At 40.9% G+C, this 17,876-nt stretch overlaps 1 protein-coding gene across 3 annotated transcripts in view; it reads left to right on the top strand.

Moving 5' to 3' along the window:
* The first annotated feature begins 5,115 nt into the window (after nt 1–5,115).
* prdm2b (PR domain containing 2, with ZNF domain b) overlaps nt 5,116–17,876 on the top strand; it is a 177,420-nt gene continuing 164,659 nt past the window's right edge. Inside the window, exon 1 of one of the 3 annotated variants that reach the window (XM_068017437.1) lies at nt 5,116–5,669. The gene's annotated coding sequence lies outside the window, so the exon portion shown is untranslated. The remainder of the gene's footprint in view (nt 5,670–17,876) is intronic. The other 2 variants (XM_068017433.1, XM_068017438.1) reach the window with 2 other exon arrangements.

The raw sequence follows: 17,876 nt of genomic DNA, 5'->3' as shown, positions 1-17,876 counted from the left end.
GTTACTATCGACTGGTTCATCGTTTGTATTAATTTTCTAGAGATAACTTTTAATTTGGGAATTGAAATTTTTTAATGCAGGGCAAATGAAAACATCTGGTTTGAAAAGCTGGCAAACAAACCTAGGGTGGTTACAAATCAAATAGTGGTCCATCTTTATAGAGCAAGTTCATAATGTGAAGTGTGAAGACCCTACACAATGGGAACCCCTCTTCTTGGTGGAGATGGTCTGTCTGCAGCTGCTGTAATCAGGGGTTTAAATTATTCATATGATTTCCCAGAACAAAGAGCAGATTTGGAGTTGGAATTAATGATTTCAAATTGCTATCTGGGACATCCAATATGTACCACATTGCAATGGAGATAGATGATGCAGGGGGAGCCTGTTGCAGTTTTGATCTGTCTGCTTGCAGAAACAATCAGTCAGTTGATTTTTGGACAAGCAGTTGGCTTTTGGAAAGCTGTTGGCTTCAGACAAGGAGCTAGCTTTTGGAAAAAGCAAGTTGGCTTTTGGAAAACTGTTGGCATTTGGAAGTCAGTTAGACTCAGGAGCAAAGAGGCCATCAGGAACCAGGGGTGTTTCTGTTTTGAGACAGGCCCGTGCTCAAGCTGGGAAGTCTAGATTTGGGAGGTGATCTCATACCTCGGAAGACATCTGGGAAACGAAGGAAACCAAAGTGGATTCCTAAGAGCTGTGGTACACTTTGGATTGGTCCCAGAAGAAGTGAACAAATCAGCAAGATCCTGTAGAGGAAATTCCTGGGGTGGAAGTAAAAGTCAAACATAAATGCTCTGCAAGATTTTAAGCTTAAAATATAAATGTCTCAATTTGTAGTGTTAAATTAGTCGTGTTTTGCTTTGTTTAACTCTTGTACAGTAAAGGTTTTGGTTAAAACATGCAATTTTGTGGCATAATTCTTTCAGTAATACCTGGGAATTCAACAGTCTCTTTTTGAAAGCCAATGGTTCCTAATGGGATCGTAACAATACCTTGACCAGTACCATTCTAGATCCCTCACTCCAGGACGGATGTAGCTGAACTGGAAAAGGTGTAGAGAAGAACTATACAAAAGCAAAATACTGCAGATGCTGGAAATCTGAAATTAAAACAGAAAATACTCAAAGGTGTCAATGGCAAAAGCAGAATTGTTTCCAACAGTTGCTGTCTGAAAAAAAATGGGGGCAGTGGTTATGATCTGAAGTTGTTGAGCTCAATGTTGAGTTCAGAAGGCTGTAAATTGCCTAATCAAAAGATGAGGTGCTGCTCCTCAAGCTTACATTGAGCTTCATTGGAACAGTGTAGGAGGCCAAGGACAGAGAGGTCAGAGTGGGAGCGGGGCAGACAATTAAAATAACAAGCAACCGGAAGCTCAGGGCCATTTTTGCAGACTGAATGGAGGTGTTCTGCAAAGCAATCATCCAATTTGTTTTTGGTCTCCCCAATATAGAGACCACAGCGTGAGCAGCAGATACAGTACACTAAATTGCTGTTTCACCTGGAAGGTGTGTTTATTTATACAACTGCAAGCTCTTTCTTAAGTGTGGAAGCTTATCAAACACCTTTTTAAAAAATTCAATCGACATCCTCACAGAATCCAGATTTGTGTGGTGAGAATGGCTACTTCTCATGGCCTCTGTGCTCTTTGGATGAACAATGTTCCTACTAAAATTCTCTCACTTTCCCCACTATTAATGATGGATTGAAATTGGTCTTTAGTGTCCCATTTTTTTCCCGCTCTAATTTTCTCAATTGCCCTGCCCTAGTGGAGCTTGGGTAGGAAGTAGAAGAGATCTTCACAGTTGAGCATAATCTCATTCTCACGCAATATTCACAACATTCTTTCTTGCAGGGGCCACTCGATAGTGATCAGAGGTAGAGCCCATGCTGATTTCATTTTTTACTTCTCCCAACCCAGTGGTGCTGAAACCAATTGTACTGCTCCAACTAAGATCTGCTAACAGTGCAGACATAGGATCTAACCTACAACTGTCCTGATGGCAAGGCTGAGTTTCACCCTGGTGAGTGCACTTATCGACTGTGTTTACAATGAAAGTGGATGTTAGTTGCATTTCTAATTATTTAACCAGCATCAATAAGACAAAAATAAAATGATATAAACTTTGACCATTTCTACAGGAAAAAAATGTACTTCATTTAGACTTTATTTTGAATTACATAATGTTGTACATTTCAACATTATTGTACACAGCTATGGAAATTTACCATGTGTTCAAATAAACATAACAAGAAATGTATTGTTTGCAGTGTTGTCAATACTCACGAGTCCTGTTATTTGCAGAGTTTTGATAATGCTTGTGATTCATGCAGGTAATTTAAACATAGATTTTCAGATGGTTGTCTTTCCTATCTAAACTGCAAGCTTTAAGTAAAAAGCACTCAAAACATATTTTTAAATACATCTGTCCAAATAGCGGCATTTAAAAGGATAGGCTGTTTTCAGGAGAAAAGACTAGCATTTATAAAGCATCTTTCATGACCTCAGGACATTCCAAAATCAATGAAGTACTTTTGAAGTGTAGTCACTATTGGGAACAGCAGAGGGTTTTGTATCTTTGGAATTGTCTACGCCAAAGGACTGTGGGTGCTCAATTGTTGAGTATATTTAAGGCTGATATTGTAAGATTTTTGGATTCTAAGGGAATCAAGGGAAATCAGGATTGGGTGGGAAAAATGGAGTTGCGGTTGAAGATGAGCCATGATCTTATTAAATGGCAAAGCAGACTCAAGAGGCCATATGTAGGCAAGTCCCAGTCATGAAGGATGGGGTGGGGAAACCTCCTTTGGTTACTCTAGCAGCAGCAGCCTGTGGACCAAGTCAGGCTGGAGGGCAATTTACTGATGTGGGGCAGGAACAGTCACTTCGGGTGTTTTATGATAGTCTCAAAGTCATTAGGGCTTAAAACTGCTAAATGTGGGGCAGATACATTTATATATGTTTAAAATTTATTCTTTTTCTTGCTGATATCTGGGGATATCAGCAATTGTTACAGACAAGTGGGAAATGGTGTGCGTGACTTCCACTTTTCACCTCTCAAGTCAGCGAATGCATCTGTGAATACCATATCCTACCAACTGTAGCACAATCCCACTACTCACCAACCAATAATGGTTGAGGGATTCATAACCAGGATTTAGGGTAAGAGGCAGAAGGTTTAGAGTGGATTTAAGGGGAAATGCTTCCACACAGATGTTGGTGGGGACCTGGAACTCACTGCCTTTAGGGGTGGTCGAGGTAGAAACCCTCATAACATTTAAAAAGTACTTGAAGTGCCGCAACCTACAGGGCTATAAAGCAAGACCTGGAAAGTGGGATTAGGTTGGATGGCTATTTGTTGACCGATGTGCTGCTGGTGGAGGGATTGAATGTTTAAGGTGGTGGATGGGGTGCCAATCGAGTGGGCTGCTTTGTCCTGGATGGCATCAAGCTTCTTGATTATGGTTGGAGTGGCACCCATCAAACCAAGTGGAAAGTATTCCATCACACTCCTGACTTGTGCCTTGTAGATGGTGGAAAGATTTTGGTGAGTCAGGAGGAGAATCACTTACCGCAGAATTCCCAAACACTGACCTGCTCTTGTAGCCACAGTATTTGTGACTCGTCCAGTTAAGGTTTTGACAAATGGTGAACCTCAGGTCTTGTTGCCTGTAGGCATGAACTGCATCATTATCTGAGGAGTTGTGCATTGCACCTTAGGAAAGATATATTGACCTTGAAGTGGACAGTGCAGATTCACCAGAATGATAGAGGGGCTCAAAAGGGGGTTATGACCGAGGCTGGAGGAGTGCACTGTCTCCCTCTAGTCCCACTACTCCACTGGTCACAACATATTTAAAAATATTTTAACCAGTTATGGATATGGCCACTTATGTACTTTTATCTATTCATTTCAGAATACAAATCCATCAACCAGGTTTCTTTAATAAACAACAAAATTATTGATTTATTATAAAATAAGACATATTCAATGAAAATGCAAAGTTTATTTACACAGATCAAAATATAAAAGTATAAATGTCTACCCTTCTAAAATAACCTAATACACACACACACAAAGAAAATTGTAAAAACTGGTTCTGCAGAGATCAATTTTAAACAAAATACTTTGGTCAAACTACTTTCAATCCTTGAAGAAAAACGATAATATATGGAATGCTCCAGATGGCCTTTTGGTCTGGAATCCAGGTGCACGTAGACGTGTATCACTAGACTTATGCGGTTGTCACTGGGATCTTTTCAGAAGCAGTTTGTTCAAGAGATGTTGAGAGTAAGTCTTCCAGAAGCTTCTCAGGAGAAACAGTGCATCAGTTGTGATTTATTCTTTTATGAAAATGAAATTTGAGGCAGACACATGCAAGTATGACATACATTTGAATGTGTAACAAGAGTGATGTCGGAGGTGTCTAAAACAGGGATGCACCTCTTCAACAATTACACAGGAAGTAACAGTAGTGTTAACAACTTGCAAGCAAACATTTTTTCACTCTTGAGGATCATAATGCTTAAACGACTGGAGCATGCTGGTGTTTTGTTATAGTTTAGCCAGTAACAAGAATTTACATAATTAATCCTTTGAAATGTATTTGTCTTCATGCAAGACTTTAGAAAACAAAGAATAGCAATGATAAAATAAAGGCGTTGAAAGAGTTTTGTGCTCAACATACCGTTTATTTACAACACAGAACAGAACAAGATAAATCAAGATCAAATGCATCTTTTTAGGGCTTGTTTGTAAATGTTGGTGAAAATAATGCACAAATTCACCCCCAACAGCTCAGTGGAAAAAGGGAATACCTGGGAGGAAGTGAACCATAAAGCCTAGGATGGTCTCTGGTACATCACCTGGTTGTGCAGAGTTGCCTTTGGCTACTGCAATGGGCTTCAATATTCTCAGAGTGACCACTACGTGAAAGTGTCCTAGTGTGGGTGTTGGGAGAGGAATCCGTGAATGTGATGACTCCCCTGGGAGAATGGGTGAAAAAATGGGGCCACTTGGACGAGCAATGGGGAAGGCAGGTAGGAGTGGACTCCAGCATGGTCAGCTTCTTCAGGAGAGAAAGGGTTAACAGCAGAAAACACATGGCCCCGCTGGCAGAATAAAAAAAAAAGTTTGCCAGACAAATTTCTATAAAGACGTCCCCTCACCGAAGTCGAATGTGGAAGGAGTTTCCTCTCTTTCTGGGGCTGCAATCTGTGCTTGGTGTTGAGGGTTTAAGGTGCGAGCCCTCCCGGGCCTGAGGGAGAGTCAGTCAGAGCGCGGCCAACACCCGGCGCCATCTTGCAGGGAGCGGAGCCACTTTCCCGAGCACCGAAAGCGGCCGCGCATCCACCAACCGTCCGCTCGCACGCACTTTACCTCAGCTTTCGCTCTCCCGCGTCGCCCTGGACTATTGCCTGCCGAAACCGGCTCCTTTCCAGTCCTGTCACTTCGAAAGTGTGACCCCTCCGGCGCGCCGGAACGACAGCAGCTTGCCAGGTGGAGTAAATCCCCATCTCCTCCTCATCCAGCTCCCGGTCCCTATCCTCCTCCGCTCCTACTCTGGACTCTTCACCTGCACCAGAACCAGAGAGTCAACTTTAACCCCGCCCGAAGCGATCAGAGCCTGCAGGAGCCGGACCCGGAGCTGGACCCATGGTCGCCTCCCAACAGGTAACCTGGCATGATTTAACATTATCCATTTAAAATGTACTTTTATTTTCATTTCCTAAAATTCAAATGTTGTTCTCCTATTGTCCTCCAGTTCGAACAATAACTGTTCCCACATTTGTATCCTTCAGAGTTTCTTGTTTATTGGCACCTTCTTCCACCCCCTTTTTAACGTTTTCCAACATCAAACTTGGTCTGATTTCGAAAGTTGGGAATGTTGGCTGTCCCGTTTACAAAAGGGGAAACAAATAAATTCGATATGTTTAATTGACTTTTAATTGTGAGGCGAGCATCCATAAAATCAAAAATATTTTTCATTTGGACGTTAGATATTTATGGAGTGCGGGGTTGGGATTTAAATGAATTTATCATATTCCAGTTTTGTTCAGTCATATTATTAAAGGGATTCTGTTGTGAATTTGACGAAATTGGGAGAGATTTTGTTCAGGTTCAGAGAGAAAAAAGCAAATTCTGTTTTGTTTGAAAGAATGAATAATTCAGAGGAGAAAGGTGCGTTGCAGAAACACAAGGACTGCAGTTTTTTTCCTCTACTGTGTTCTATCAATATGATTAAAGTATTTGTTATTTGTCTATATTTATGTTAAGTTAATTGTGGTTTGTTGAAGTTGATTGCAGATCAAATATTTTGAAGTATGATTTGTTTTGAAATCTGTCCAAAGCTTTTGTGAGAAATAGTGTGTGTAATTTGTATCTAGTCTGGAAGGTAATGCTTGGTAATGCACTAATAAAATACATTTATTATAAAATACATACATTCTGTGAATGAAGGATAGTTTAGTGGTACTGATAGCAAACATAATTCCAAACAATTTGTATTTTCTGCAACCCTTGTCGTGTCAGTAGTGGAAATCAGATTTCAGTAAGGGGAATGGCTTTGTTAGTCCTTATGGTTAGTAAGATTTGATTCAACTTTGTGAGACTCCTTGGCATGTTAAGGGGGGCCCTAAATTTGCTGACCCCTCTAAGGGATAAAACAACTCTGTCAGCAGATATCAATAAATATCTACACATGTAAAACTGCTCAACAGCTCATGGGTTTTCCAGGTGTATCCATTCATACAAAAGTTTCTGACTTGTAATCGTTTCAAAAAAATGGGTGAAATTCATTTATACTTAAGGTCCAAAAATCTGTCAATTTTTTTGTGACATTGTGGGTGATGAGGTGGTTTTGAATTGAGTTTTTTATTATTCATTCATGACCAGCATTTATTGCCCATCGCTAATTGCCTTTGAGAAGGTGGTGGTGAGCTGCCTTGAACCGCTGCAGTCCTTTGGGTGTAGGTACACCCACAGTGCTGTTAGGAAGGGAGTTAATTCCTGTTCTTAGACTTTGTAGCGGTTTGATACAACAGAGTGGTTTGCTAGGCTTATCCAGAGGGCATTTAAGACAACAACATTGCTGTGGGTCTGGAGCCACATGTAGGTCAGACCAGGTAAGGATGGCAGATTTCCTTTCCTAAAGGACATTAATGAGCCAGATGGGTTTTTACAACAATCGATAACGGTTTCATGGTCTCCATTAGACTAACTTTTAATTCCAGATTTTTATTTATTGAATTCATATTTCACCATCTGCTGTGGTAAGATTCAAACCCTTGTCCCTAGAGCATTATCCTGGGTGTCTGGATTACTAGACCAGTGCCATAACCACTACATCACCACCTCCCCTTTAAAAAGTCATGAATTGTTTTTCAAAACAGCTTTAAAATAAAACACTGGTTGGGAAACCATTCCTATCCTGTTGATTTGAAAGGAAAAACCTATTCTGATGACCAACTTATCTTGTATTTTAATTGTGTATTCTCTAAATCTGGCATTGTTACTTCAGTGCAAGTATAACTTATTTCCTGGTGTACTTCAACTTGAGTGTTTCAAATGCACATCTAAGTTGCAATTGTTGAAAGTATTTATTTCTGTTTTTACAATAATGTCTTGAATCAAGAGGACAGTAATCTGAAGAGCAATTAAAATGATCACTTTGCCCCTGACCAAGGGAGGGGAAAAATCAAGCAGGGATGCTCGGAGCATGTGTGAATGTTTGGCAAGGATAGGCCTGGTCTCCGCTGTCATGCCTTCCATTTCAAATATCCTCATCAGCGTCGCTGTCTAGGCTAATGCATGAAGAATGGTGACCTGTTTGGGTTATTTGTAAGGTGACTGGCACCTATGGAATCTTGGCCCTTTCGGGACAGGAAGGGGAAAATTATCAAGGCAATAATTGGCAAAATGCGAAAAGTAGTAATAGGTTTGGGGACTGATATATTCATAGTTCCATGAAAAGGCTGATCTAATTGCATTTGGACTGCATAACTTGAGTTATTGAACGATCCTATCAATGACATATTTCTTGTAATGTCTCATTTTTCTGTAAGTTATAAATAACATAATTATCATCTAAAGGTTGAGGAGGTCCGAGGGTCATGTGTATAAATTTATGCAAGGGAAACAGTTGGTTAGATGTTGGGCTGCTCTTCTTTTCCCAGAGAATAATAGACCTGTGTCAAAGGTACCTCAACCTTTATCTTCAAGCATAACGGAAAACTGATATCAGATTGCTATCTTGGATCATGCTAGTATTTGTCTATGTACTCATTTCGTGCCTTCATACCAATATACAATTGGAAAGTTCTCGCATGCCGATATGCTTTAATGCTGTACCGTCACACTGTTACCTAATCCTCTTGATTCATAACTTTAAGATATTCCCACCATTATCATCACCAGTACTTTGACCCACTGTCATCTTGTTCTCTTCCCAAACACATTACTAGTTTGGAAGCACAAATGTTATAAACTAAAGCTGCTTTTATATTCTGTTTAGCAGCATATTGGTGCTGCTGACTCTGAATGTGTAGGCCTTGCTCAGCTGTTGGCAACCCTCAAAGTAACCTTCCTGGATTCTCTATGAGCTGTTGCCAAGAATGCCCTGTTTAATGAAGTCTTTCCAGAGCTCGCTTTAGTGAATCCAGTGTTTCACTTTTGGGATTGCTGCTAGCAGTGTAAGATCTGCACAGCAAGAGCCAGCAGCACAGGCATTCCACTAAATATAACAAAAATTTCATATTTCACTGGTAAACTTTCTCAAATCTAGTGGCAACGTTGCACAGTCTGTTTTCTTTATGATGTCATGCTAGGCCCGCACCTGCCAAGAATGAGGCACATTAATTTTGTCATGAACATTGATTTTAAACTTATTGGAGTGAAGAAAGGACTTGTTAAACAGATCAGCTGTGGCTGGAAAAGATATTTGCATATTAACAGACAGTGTTTGGAAGGTCAAAGCAGCCATTCCCTGATACATTCAACCCGCAATGGACTTTTGATCACCAAACGTCGAAGGTGGGGGAGCCCGCATTCCAGGTTGACTGCTTAGATGGCCGAATACACAAACGGACCTGGTCAGTCCAGCTCATCACATGACTAACCTGCTGGGCAACCTGTTTTTTTTTTTTAAAATTTGTATAAACATTTCGGGCAGAAAGCAGAATGCTTCTGGACTGAGAAGATCTCTCCTAGCTGGCTCGCCACAGCCTCTCCTGTCTACCTGCTCCAATCTCTTTCTCACAAGCCACTGAATCCATTGAAGACGCATGAACCCCAAGAGAGAAAAGTCTCCTACAGCAAACAAGGTTTAAGAAGAATACTGGGCCCCAATTAAAAGCAAGATCTACCTACGATCAAGGACTCTACAGTGAGCTCGAAGACCCGTAACAAAAACTCTTCAGATATTGCCTCAAACCTTTCCACTTTATTTCTGCTGCCTTTTTCTGTCTCCATTTGCATGTGTGTATCGCGTATGCGTGCTAGCGTGGGCGCGTCATGTATCTGTAGGCGTCAACCGAGTTAGAGTTTAAGTTTAATAAATTTAAACTTTTCTTCTTTCAACCTAAGAAAGTCTGTTTGTGCTGGTTTCTTTGCCTTATAATTGGAAACAAGGATTCAGCAAGGGAGAGCTAAAAACACGGTGTGTTTAACATTAAACCCTGTTACTGTAAGACCAGGTGAAGGATGAAAGGGAACCCTAGACTTCTTTCTCACCTGGTTGTAACAATGATTACCAAGGGTGGGGGAGCAGAATAAAGGCTTTAGCCCCAGAGAAGCTGTATAACTAGCTGCTGCTCTCTGACACTTTATTCAGAAAGCTAGGCAAATCATCTTGATATTCTGCACTGTCAATGATGAAATAAGTAGCAGAGAATACAAAAGATTGATAAATTAATAGTGTTACGAGTGCTTCCAATTTTTTGGGTAAATTTTGAAGATTTGTGTTTCAAAACTGAAAAGATTCCATAAATGCTGGAACTTTTTTTTTAAGGGAGCTCACCAGAAGGTTTTTGGGCTGAGCTTGAAAACAAACAATTACTGGAAAGCACCTGTCTGCCGATAATTACCCAGCAGGGGTTGTTTTTGACTTGGGGAAATGTTTGCAGAGAAGTGACGGGTCAAGATTTATAGAGGTCAGGAGGCTTGACTTCTGGAATGTTTTTAGTTTCACTTTGAATTGTTTCAAAAGGCAGCTGGGGATGAACAGTGGTTTGAAAAGGCATTGAAGAAAGCTTGCCAAGAAGATCAAACCATCCCAACCTAGTCTGTTTCAGCAGTTTGGAATTAGCCTGCCAGTTTCCATCTCTCCTGGAGCTAAAAAGAAGAGTAAAAAGCAGACCAAAACTGTGGCTGCATTCCTCCTGTAAGGCCTGTGTCTGAAACCTCTTTTGCTGCATTTCCTGCAAACCTACCCAAATTGATCTTCAATGTTACCTGAAAAGAACTGTTCTAGGAAGATCCCAGTGATAGCCATCTATATGCATTGGGATGCCAAACCAAAACAAAGGACATCTTTCCATATCTTTTCTTTTTCTTCAAGAATTAGCAAGTTTTTAACCCAAGTGTTTTTTTTTTTTGGTCTGGCTTTTTTTGTAATAGAGCTCTATAAAATCCTTTTTTTATTTTCCATTTAACCGGTGTATGTGTGTGTTTTGAGTGTGAGGGGCTAAGGTAAAAAGGGACCTTTAATATTTTCAATCTGCGTGTTAATGCTTTACTTTAAAGGCCTGCTCAGGTCAGGAAAAAGTGCCTGGACCCGACCATCCCTTTGCTTACCTACAGACTCAGAAGCTGCAGCGCATGTGTGATGACGTCGTAGTGACGTCACTTGCTCACTGCGCAGACTCCGTTTCGTCCCGGACTCCCAGCTCAGGTGAGATTTTTAATTTCGATACTTGCCAGCAGAGCACCTATCGTGTGTGTCCAACCCGACCCGAGCCCGGAAGCTGGACCTGGAAGAGGGGCCCAACCCGAACCCGAGATGTGTCGTTACTTTATTTCATTACTGTTTAAGACTTGTTTTATAATCTGGTTTTTTTTTTTTTGTTTTATTAAAAAAACCTGGTTGGTGTGTTTTATTCTGGGATAAAAATAGAGTCTATGATTGACCGTATCACTAAGTGGGAAAAAATTAAGTAGATGTTGTGACCCGTGGAGAAGTGAAACTAGAAAAGCTGTGCACTCCTCCCGCCTTGGTTGTAACAATAGTAGTGGTTAGATGATATCAAGTTTTGGTTTTAAAAGCTTGAAAATACAAAGTAAAAAAGATGAGTGAGGTAATGAGCTAGATTCAGAGGTGATTTGCTGGGTCGAGCTTTTAGCATAAACTGAACAAAAGCTGTATAGGAAGGAGAAAGTATGACTGCTACTATTAATTAAGGAGATAAAGACCAAGATTGTGAATGCTTGAGGCCAGAAGTGGGGGTGGTGGGGAGAAGAATCATTTATCAGATGACCAACTTGAAACTGGAACCGTATATTAAGATGAACTATAATATTGACCCTGACAAAATGATTATACTCACTTTGCAGATGAAATGGGGAAAAGTACATCGACTGCTAATACACACCTTGGAGCAGGAGTATCCACATTTGTATTATGTTTCCATGGAGCCTCATGGGACACATGAAAGATAGAACCTGTATCTACATAGCACCTTTCACATCCAATAGGAAGTTTAAGTTCTTCCCAACAGTGAATTTATTTTGAAGTGTAATTATCCTTGTTATGTAGGGAAATGCGACAACCAAAGCATGCAGCAGGGGCCCACAACAATTAGGTAAATGACCTGTTAATCTGTTCTTTTTGGTTTTGGTTAAGGGATAAATTTAGGCCAGGGCATTCGGATAAATTCCTCTTCCAACAGTGCCAAGGGATCTTATATGTTTTGACCTGAAAAAGCAGACAGGGCCTCAGTTATGTCTCACTTAGAGAAATTAGATTTATGACCATGCAGAAGTCCCTCATAGAATCATAGAAATTTGCAGCATGGAAGGAGGCCATTCAGTCCATCGTGTCCTCACCGGCTGACAAGTAGCCATCCAGCTTAATTCCACTTTCCAGCTCTTGGTCCGTATTCTTGTAGGTTACGGCACATCAGGTGCATATCCAAGTATTTTTTAAATGTTATGAGGGCTTCTGTCTCTACCATCCTTTTAGTCAGTCAATTCCAGTTCCCCACCACCCTCTGGGTGATAACATTTCCTCTTGAATCCCCTCTAAACCTCCTACTTACCCTAAATCTATGACCCCTGGTAATGGACCCCTCAACCAAGAGGAACAGGGTCTTCCTATCTAGACTCCTCATAATTTTATTCACTTCAATTACGTCTCTCCTCAGCCTCCTGTTTCAAAGAAAACAACCCGAGCCTATCCAATATTTCCTCTTAACTAATATTCTGTACTCCAGGCAACATCCTCATAAATCTCCTCTGTACCCTCTCTAGTACCATCACGTCTTTCCTATAGTATGGTAACTGGAACTGCACGCACTTCAGCTGTGGCCTGACTAGTGCTTCATACAGTTCCAGCATAAGCTCCCAGCTCTTTTATTAGCCAAGACATAGAATATAGGTAAATATCCTGTATGCCTACTTGACTACCTTAGTTCCGAAGACGGGTCACTGACCCGAAACGTTAACTCTGCTCCACAGATGCTGCCAGACCTGCTGAGTGATTCCAGCATTTCTTGTTTTTATTTCAGATTTCCAGCATCCGCAGTATTTTGCTTTTATGACCAACTTATCTACTTGTCCAGCCACCTTCAGGGATCTGTGGACGTGCACTCCAAGGTCCCTCTGGACCTCTACACATTTTGTGTACTCCCTTGCCTTTTTAGCCTTCCCCAAATGCATTAATTCACGTTTCTCCGGATTGAACTCCATTTGGCACTGTGCCACCCACCTGACTAATCCATTGATATCTTCCTGCAGTTTACACCTTTCTTCATTATTAACCACAGAGCCAGTTATTGTGTTGTCTGTAAACTTCTTAATACATACATACATACATTCAAGTCCAAATCATTTGTTATATAGCATAAAAAGCAAAGAACCTAGCACTGTGTCTTGTGGAACTCCACTGGTAACAGCCTTTCACATAAAAAGGCCCATTGTCCATTACCCTTTGCTTCCTGCCTCTGAGTCAATTTTGGCTCCAACTTGTCACTTTGCCTTGGTTCCCCTGGACTTTTAATTTTATGACCAGTCTGCCATGTGGGACCTTATCAAAAGCCTTGCTAAAATCCATATAGACTTTTAAAAAATTAATTTATGGGATGTGGGCGTCGCTGGCTAAGCCAGCATTTGTTGCCCATCATTAATTGCCCTTGAACTGAGTGGCTTGCTAGGCCATTTCAGAGGGCATTTAAGAGTCAACCACATTTTTTTGGATCTGGAGTCACAAGTAGGCCAGACCAGGTAAGGACAGCAAATTTCCTTACCTAAAGGACATTAGTGAACCAGATGGGTTTTTACAACAATTGACAATGGTTTCATGGTTACCATTAGACTAGCTTTTAATTCCAGATTTATTAATTGAATTCAAATTTCACCATCTGCCGTGATGGGATTCGAACCCTTGTCCCCAGAGCATTAGCCTGAGCTCTAGATAACTAGTCCAGTGACATTACCATTATGCCAATGCCTTCCCAATGACTACGTCAATTGCACTACCCTCATCGACCCTCCTTGTTACCACCTCAAAAAATTCAAACATTAGTCAGATACAGCCTTCCCTCAACAAATCTGTGCTGTCTTTGATTAATCCATTTCTTTCTGTCTCTCAATTTTTTCCAATTTTCCCACCACTGAGGTTAGGCTGAATGGCCTGTAATTACTGAGTCTATCCCATGCTCACTTTTTAAACAATACTGCAATGTTAGCTACCCTCCAGACCTCTGGCACCACACCTGTAGCCAGAGAGGATTGGAAAATGGGCAGAGCCTCCGCTATATCTTTTTCTTCCTTTTAACAACCTAGGATACATTTTCATCTGGGCCTGGGGATTTATCCACTTTCAAAGGTACTAGGTACTTCTCTAGTGCTGGTCTAGATTATGTTCTCAAGTCCTGGAGTGGGGCTTGAACTCATATCCGTCTGACTTGGGTGGGAGTGTCACCACTGAGCCAAGTTGATGTCGTTTATTTGACCATTCCCATTAATTTTACATATATCTCAAGCTGCTGATGCTAATTGATCTTCTTTAGATTGAGGGTTTATCTACCAATAAGACACCCATGCTAGGAACAATCTGAAAACATTGAAGGTCCACGGAATTCAAACAGGAGAAACTAGTGGGTATGGAATATGAATACAAGTAGAGTTGGCTGAGCTTCTTGGGCCAGATTGTCAGGCCCTGCAAGCTTTATGTAGTATACAGGTCGCAATTTAGACACGCCTGCATTAAAACATATATAGAATTCCGTACCATATACATTGAGAAATGTTTGGAGAAATATGATTTTTAAGCTCCGGGAAAGAATGAGCTAGAGTAGAAAATTATGCTGTCTTAATTTCCATGTGGATGGGAGGAAGAATGGTGAGTAAAATGGTATATCTGGAACTAATGAATAAAAGACTTCAGAGAAGTACTGATCATAGTTCTACTGTTAAAGGAGAGAAATGGAAACCAGCTTGCATGAGTGCTTAATATTTCATTGAGGAAATGGTGTCCGGGCTGCACCAGTCTTCATGTAAAATTTCCCTTAAGTGCAACCTTTTCTAAAGCATAAAGAAACTGCAGTATTCCTTTTTGATATAATTGAAGATTAGTAATTTAGTAGTGATGGCTGGTTCACTTTTGTTGCATTAATGTCTTTATGTTAAAGTGGTTTTATGAGATAATTATTTGCAGTCCAGCTCATGGAGCTGGAGGACTAGTTCAAATAATGTTGTTGATCGAGTAATGAAGTGATTTTTGATTTAAAGTTGTTTAACTTTTGCATTCAATAGATGTTGTTCCTTTAAGATATCATCTAGAAGCGCAATCTATTCAAAGTCTGAGCTGATTAACTTATGAAATTGTATTTATGATATGCATCGTCTATGCTGTACTTGTATGTTAAATCATAAATCAATGGGAAAGTTTAAAGAATGTAATCTAATCTCTGCATTCAGGTGGATAAGATATCTTCCTTGAGTTTTACTGTTGTGGGTTCTGGTGTCGAGCCATTGATTATCTTGAATGTCATTGGAACAGGCATTTCTACAAAAACCCTTGAAATTCGTGAGAACAAGCATTTTTACCTCTTACAAAAGAAAACAGCTGTTTGCATTGTGAGGCAGAAAGATGTGTGCCAAGGAGAAAACCTTGGGTGGGGCACGAGGGGAGATGGAAGGCATGGTCAAAAAGGTGGGAGGCACATCCAAACAGAGGGAGGTAGCAAAGTGAGGTAGTTTTAGGAGTTCATTCTAGACTGCAGGGATATCGTGACTGAGGATTGCCCTCAATGAACATTGTGTGAAACATTGAGACTAGAGAACAAACAGTAATCCGGTGAGGGATAGAGAATGCATGCAAAGATATATGGCTAAGACAAGTTGCTAAGTTAGCATAGAGTGAGGCCGTGGAGGGATTTGAAATGAAGAATGAGGATCTTTAAGTTAATTTCCCATAGAGCACAGAGTACCACTTAGGAAGGATAATGGTGATTGTTGTGAGTGCCTTGTGTAAGAACCGGGTGTGGACTAAGGCATTTGGATCAGCTGAAATTTATGAGCAGCGGAGAGGGTAAGCAAAGTGTTGGAATAGTTAATCTCTGAGTTGACTGTGGATATGGATTAGGGTACCATGAGCGTTGGGTAGATGTGAAAGCACATAGTATCCCCGAAATGGGAGGAAGAAACAGAAGAATAGGGAGAGGTTGATGTCGGCAACCTTGAACCTAGGGAAGGTAAGTAAGCTGGGAAGTTAAAAGCTAGGTCAGAAGAGGGTTGAGGTAGCAGGTGGAAGGCTTCATACAGTGAGGTGTGGGGAGGAAAACTGCAAAATGTGGAGTGGTGTGGGGCTAAATTCGGAAATGGACTAGAGGAGAGGGAGGTAGAGGATCAATCAACAGATTGTCCCAGTTTTGGACAAATTTAAGGTGAGGATGGATGGTGGGTAAGGAGATTAAAGTTTGGGATGAACCTCTTCAGGAGCAGTAAGAGGATTTGGCTGTTGGGTGACAGCATTGGAACTGTTGATCTAGCCAAATCTACAGTAATATAGCCAATCATACCCATATGCACTCTAGTCTGAAGCTCCTGTACTTGAGTTTGAGGTGTTGTGCTTTCAGTGGGAATTGTGAGGATGGGGAAACTGTACAGAATCTGGAGAGAATCAAAGTTTCAAAAATCGTGGTAAGAATGGTTGTGGAGCAGATTAATGGAGATGTTGATGGCAGGCCAGAGGATAATGTGTTGGTAATTAGAGAGATCACTTGTGATGGAATTAGCAAGTTGCGTCTTTATTTCTAGTGGTTAAAAAGTGAGGTTGGGTTGAATAGATGGAAGGTGTATGAAAAGAAGATAATGAGGACTTGGTCTGAAATGACTCTGGTGAATGAGATTTGAGGTTGAGAAGCTGGTTATGGATTGGGGAGATTATTTGGAGTGTTATGTAGCATACCTCAGAACACTGTCTCTGAGCATTTTATAGAAATGTGGAAACTTATTGAGAAAAGGGAGTTGAAAATGAGATCAGGGAAGGGTATTAAAGGGGACTTCATAGAGACTTTTTTTTTTAGGCAGGAAGGGAAGTAGCTGCTTGTTGATGATTCCTTGGTGATAGGTGCCATTCTCAACTACTTGATAAAGGAGGAAGTCTATGCCAGCCTATAAGAGCCCAAAATCCAGATTTAGGCTGAAAAGTGATAGTTGATATTTATGCCATATGAGTGCCAGGCAATGGCCATCTCCACCGAGAAAGATCCCAACCATTTTCTCCCTTTTCTTCAGTAGCACTATCGTTGCCAAGTCCCTTAGGGTGTCACCATTGACCAGAAGCTAACTGGGCCAGTCACATTAACACTGGTTTTATGAGCAGCACAGAGGCCGGGTACTTTGTGACAAGTGACTAATTGCTTGACCACTGAGAGCCATTCCACCAATTATAAGGTTCAGTCAGGAATTTGATGGAATTCTTGCACTCGCTTGGACAGGCATAGCAACAACAATACTTGAGAAGCTTCACATTATCCAAGATGGAGCTTTTTTTTTGATTGGCACCCTTGGCACAGGACTCAATATTTCACCCCCTTTATCACTGGCACATTGTGCTGCAGTAGGTACTATCTACAGGATGCATTGCAGCTCCTCACCAAGCTAACATCCTTTACCAGCAAGAAGGTTGAAAACAACAAAGCCATGAACAAAGCATCACCAAGTTTCCTTCCAAATCATAGGCCATCCTGCCAAACAAAATCACCTGTCCATCATCACTGCATCAATCTTTTGGAAATTCCATCAAGGGAACATTGTGCCCACAGCCACCTTCTGAGTGCAACTAGTGATGGACAATAAATGCGGTCATGCCAGCATCATCCATATACTGAGAACAAATAGGCCAAAAAGATTTTGGGAGGGAGTTCCAGAAGGTGAGGGCAATAGTGGTGGAAGAATGACCTGATGGAGTGGAGGAAACAAAGAAAACAAGTATCAGGAGGGAAAGATTGCTTACAGTGAAGATGTTGAAGATGAAGAATGAGGTGTTTGAACGTGGAGGAAGTGCTGAAGCACAAGATGAGATTGATTGTGTGTTCCCCTGTTTAACTACTTCACCTGAACATTTTAAACAATTTGTATAAAAATAGTAAGAGTAATGTCCTCCCCTGTGTGCTTTGATCAGCTGTGAGCTGATCATCTCCCTTTTTAAGAGGCTATCCT

The sequence above is a fragment of the Heterodontus francisci genome, chromosome 37 (assembly GCF_036365525.1).
Source record: "Heterodontus francisci isolate sHetFra1 chromosome 37, sHetFra1.hap1, whole genome shotgun sequence".
Taxonomy (NCBI): Eukaryota; Metazoa; Chordata; class Chondrichthyes; order Heterodontiformes; family Heterodontidae; genus Heterodontus; species Heterodontus francisci.
The sequence above is the reverse complement of the archived record's forward strand: the minus strand, read 5'-3'. Positions and strand labels throughout refer to the sequence as shown.